Here is a 5,595-nt window from a genome sequence, read left to right as displayed (position 1 = left end):
AAAGAAAGAAAGAAAGAAAGAAAGAAAGAAAGAAAGAAAGAAAGAAAGAAAGAAAGAAAGAAAGAAAGAAAGAAAGAAAGAAAGAAAGAAGGAAAGAGAGAAAGAAAGAGAGAGAGAGAAACGGATTTGATCAGGCAACAGACAACAAACTGTTTGGGAGTGTTTTGCAGACTTGGTGAAGTGCCTTTTAAAGCTAAGTCTTGCAATCACTACCAAAGCTTTGGAAAATAATATTATTTTCTCAGGCAAATCTAAATCATAACTCAAGTCCATATGCTGTCATAGATTACCCTTCCAATTAATCTGATTTGTGGCATTAAGATAACAGAGACCTTCACCAGTGATTTGAAATAACCACATATATGTAGGCAAAGTAATTTCTGAGTCTGCCTGATGAGTGGAATAGTGCACAGGCAATTATGTTCCCTGAGCAGAGAGTTCTGGAAATCACAAAGATCAATACCTGCCTGAGGCAGGAACAGCTGCTAGTCCACTTCCCAGACAGCAAAACTGGGGGCTGTCCCTTACAGTATTTGAATGCTGAAATCTCATGAATATGTGTACAAGGACTAGTACGTATCTCTGTATCTATCCGCCAGATTCACTGCTTGAACAGTGCACTTGAACAGTGATCCAAATCATGTGGAATGCATAAAGAACACCACATATACTTTATCCCCTGCATGTTTTTGTGTCTTGCTCTCTGATGGCGAAAATCCTATCTTAATCTATAATGAAATGTATATTTACATATGTATACTGTCTTGCTCAATGTGAAGTACAAATCACACTGTAGACCAGCTGTTTCTTGTAGTTTTTGGATTCACTTTGTGACAAGAGTACCGCAAAGTTTCTGAGTGGATTTGGGCATTAGTCCCTTTCTGTCTGTGGTTGTGTATTTATTAATACCAGTCCTGTGCACCACCACATTACCTGGAAGTAAAAGTTTCACCTGGATCAAAAGAAAGCTGTCTTATTAAAAACAAGGTGTATGATGTTTAAGACAGCTTAAGGTTTTATCCTGACTGCAGGAAAATAGTTGATACTTGATTCAGTGTAAAATACTGCTGAGAAGAGTTGCTTTTTAAATACGTTTTTGGAAGGACTTTTGCTGGCAAATATTTGTTCAAACTTATTCTGTATCACATTGCTACAGTTGTTCTGATCTGACACAAGGAGATGTAAAATAAGATGCACTCTTTTATTGCACCCATCTGTTAACAAATGCTAACTGGAATAGAAACATGGAATTTTTTTTTTTACTTAAATGCAAAGATTTAGCTTATGTGCATATTTATCTGTGTATTAAAACTAAGTTTTATTCTACCGATTTTTTTTTTCAGTTGTGAAAGTAACAGTGAGATTGAGAAGTTGTATAGCATCATCTAGTGGCCATATACAAACCTACAGGAGCTTTCAATTGCACTATCCCCTTTTGCTCAGATTACGTGACACCTGTCTTGACTCCAAAAGAAAACGGGAGCTAAATTCATTATTTTCAGCTGTCAGCCTGTAGACTCTAAGAAAAAAAAATTAAGGATTAGGCTAGAAGCTGTGTCATGTCCACACTGTTACCATTTACAATTGTAGAACAAATACATCAAATACCTTTAGGTAATTTTTGGCTTTGTTATCTTTTCAGATGAGCTTAAGCTAAAGCATTTTGGTGTGGGGTCTTAGTGTAAGGGTGGTAAAGCCCCAGGATCAGGGCCTATTTCTCATTCTGATGTACTCACTTGGCTTTGACAAAATAAGCTAGAAGATTTTCGAATGATTAGTTCAAAGGCCCAGAATCAGGACAGGAATCCAAGTTTTCTGGCTCCATTGCAGAACTTTTGTAATTAGATTAGATTAGAAGAAAATGCCACATAAATCCAGGGGAGAGTCACAGACTTCAGAAATCAGCCCAAAGCTCTGCTGCTCGCTGCTCTGGAGCTGGCTTCCACGCACTTCGAATATAAGAGATTTCCAGATTGTGATGAACTATGCGCTACATTAATGAGTGCATATTAGCTTGTAGTGAGGTCTATACTTAGGAAAAAATACTGTCACTGCGGTACAGGCTGGGAGAGGGCAAACTGAGCTGGTGTTGGGAATCATAGTGGCTACATGACAGAGCGCTGTGCGGGAGAATGAGAGACCCTTGTATTATTTTTTTAATAAAGATTGTGGTAGTTAAACGCATTAAATATGACTCAAGCTGAGTAAGGTCACATGTCACATTCAGCTGAGGAAATGGCTCTAACAGGAAGCCAGGAATACCTGGGGAGCCAGGCATTTTTTTTCTCATGAAATTAGTAAGTCCTTAGAGGTTCTAGTTTGATAGGAATTCCTGGGGAATAAAATGAATTCACTTCAATACCCATTTAAAACAAAGTATCTGTGTCTCCTGCACCCATTTGAAAGTCCAGGGCCTAATTTTTTGGTGATGTGTGCCAGTGGATTAGAAAGCCCTGTCCTACAACATTTGCCTTCCTTTGTTCAGAACGGTTTTCCTTACAATCCCAAATTTGAGGGCTTCTGTGGCACTTATGTTTCTGTTTCCTGTGTAATATAAGCAGATAGCTGTCAGCTACAGGAATTACCATGAGACTAGTTCTCACCTGCTGTTATCTGTGGGCGAGTATAGAATCATAAAATCACAGAATATCCTGAGTTGGAAGGATCCTATAAGGACCATCAAGTCCAACTTCTGGCTCCATGCAGGACCACCCAAAAATCAGACCACATTCAGTTACGTTGTATTGACATGAGTGTAACACCCATATTTCACAGGGGTCTTTATGCACAGCACATTTGCATTTTGGAGTTATAGACGAAAAAGTGGTATGTGAAAATCTCAGAAATTGAGTCCAGCATCCAGGTATTGGAGTATTAGAAGTGATTTAGGAAATGAAGGTGAATTAAGCAAAACAAAAGTATGAAAAAAGTAGATATAATTATTTCAATTATAATGTTTTTCAGAAGAAGTATTTGTTTTAAAATTGTGTGTTCTGTCATCTTTCAATTTGTGACATCCCTCCATACACTACTATCAGCTCTCATTTCAAGAGAATACTAGCTTTGTTTTGCAATTATCTTTCAACACCGAATCATTTCTCGCTTTTAATGTCTGTCTATGTATATCCTTGTTCCTTACCTACCTTTCCTAGGTATATAATCCCATGATAATGTTTCAGAAATGACCAATATTTTGTAGGAAGTAGATATTAAATATACATCTTAATTAAACCAAATGGGTTTTGTTTGTTTGTTTTTTAATGAGGCACTCACAGTTTTCTAAGCAAGTCTGAAATCTATTTTTCTAGAAAATCACCCTTATTTTGTCCGTCACTGGAAATGAAAAAGCAGAGCCAAGCTATGGTGTTCTGTAATATAAATTAGAAACAACAAGAGTGTTATTCTTTCCCATGACAGAAGTAGATTTAGGCAATAAATGTAAGGATGATTTATACCTCCAGTGTTTTATTTAACTACTTTTTTTTTGAGTTGATCTTTATCAAAAGTTATTATGTCTGCTTACACTGTAAAACCTAATTTATCTCTTTGAAAATTATTTTTGCTATCTCTACCTTCCTTTCTTGCAAGAAATCTTCTCCACCATTTCTCCCCTCCTCCTTATTTTTTTTTCCAAGGAAAATGGCTGCACCTGGAAGAAAATGGATCACAATTCTCTGAATATTTTCTCTGCAGTTTCTGAAATTCAAAAGATGAAAATGCCTCCTGGTTTAAATTCATGAATAAATTGTTTACTCCTTCCAAGTGGCAAAAAAATTAAAAAGCAGCTTTGGCCCAAGTTTCTAATTGATTCTGTCATTTTGCATATTTCGCATCAGATCGTCTGGGCACTAACATCTAGCTACAGATTTACTGCTTTTGTTGTCTGTGACTTTCTTTTAATGAATCTTTGACATTATGCTGATTTTTTTCTAATTAGTTATTCCCACTTATTCTCTTTTTCATCTAATTAAGATGCCATGCTAAAAATATAAGTTAAGATTCAGTTAATTTGTCCTATAAATGGATGTATAATTAATGAAAGATTGAAATAAAGCCAACTCAATGTGATTCTGATACTTTTTCTGCAGTTTGCATTTTCCCTAGTGATACACAAACAGCCAAAAGATTTCCTTGAATTTATGAACAGATTTAGTTTTGTATTTGAATAACTCTCTCTGAGAAAAACTTGATATATTATATTGCAAATTTACAATCATCTTCCTACAATAGACAATTGTTCACAACTCTGCTGCTCTCAGGAATGTATCTGTTTTCTTTTCCCCATATTTTTAATATGTGTTTAAACCAATGGGTTTTCATGCAGACTTCCTTAATGAATTAATATGATTGTGTTATGAAAATCAATTTGATGTATTTTTAATAAGTATTGATGAAGATATGATAATAAAGACCACATATCACAGATAAAAATTACTACAGATCTCTAACTCCATGGTTCAATCTTCATGAGGTGAGCTGAAGATACCTAAGTTACATGAAGGCTATGGTACCATCTGAAGTAACTTATCAGAAAAATGCACCTGAGCAATATCATTATTAAAATAAGATGCCCTTTGAACTCACCCAGGAATTAACAGGCAGTCTAGAAACACAGGTAAACTAAAATTTTTCTGTTTCAGGTCTGGGTTTTTCATTCATTTTTTGATTGTTTGGTTGTCTGTTTTAAATATATGTATACCTTAACATTGGTCCTGCAAAAAAGACTTGCTTGAAGGCTTGATCTGAAATTGTTATTTTTACCTTGTTAGAAGTTCATATTATTTTGATATTATCAATCAGAACTCTAGAAATGTCTGATTTACATTTGTCTTTGTGACCATTTATCCAGGCAATCATTCACCCATTTAGCGTCATGGAAAAATGATGGCTACTTCTGGGAAGAATAAGCATGTGGTACCCCACATACCCCACCACAGCTATTAATCTGATCTTTTCTAGAATTGAAGTTTTTGGCTTTGATTGGGAGCATCTTTCATTATCAGTTTGATTTGATTTGTGTGTGTGTATTACTGTGTGCAATTCAGTAGCTATCCTCTGTTTTTTTTTTTTTAAAGTAAGTATTTTATTATGGCAATCCTTCATCCACAGAGATAATTTTCACAACTGAAAGCCCAAATTGTCAGGATCTGTAGCGCAGGTTATTCCTTCTGGTGAGACAGGATCAGCATGTATCATTAAAATACTTTTGCAGAGGGTAGAAGAGTATTAACATATTAACATGAGAATAATGTTTTCCAAAGAAGCAAAAAAACAAGTTCAAGGATTTATGGAAGAGCCATCATATGATGGCTCCTTCTCCAGCATCCCATCATACCAAAGAATCTTTATGTTTTGATAGTATTAAGATCAAACATGGGCCACTATTTCTTCTTACAGTGCACTTCATTGGAGCATGTCTTTACCCCTGTAAAGCTGCTAGACAAAGTCCTGGTGACGGCTCTCCTCGTTTGCGCTCATTGAAGATACCTTGATACTTTATAGTCTTCATATGCAAGTTTTTCTTCCAGTCTGGTTGACCCTCAGGTACTGTAGCGATAAGCAGGACTAACGCAATGGAAACAGCGTTACAAAAGG

Source organism: Numida meleagris, chromosome 3 (genome assembly GCF_002078875.1).
Source record: "Numida meleagris isolate 19003 breed g44 Domestic line chromosome 3, NumMel1.0, whole genome shotgun sequence".
In the NCBI taxonomy this organism is placed as follows: Eukaryota; Metazoa; Chordata; class Aves; order Galliformes; family Numididae; genus Numida; species Numida meleagris.
This window is presented reverse-complemented; position numbering follows the sequence as displayed.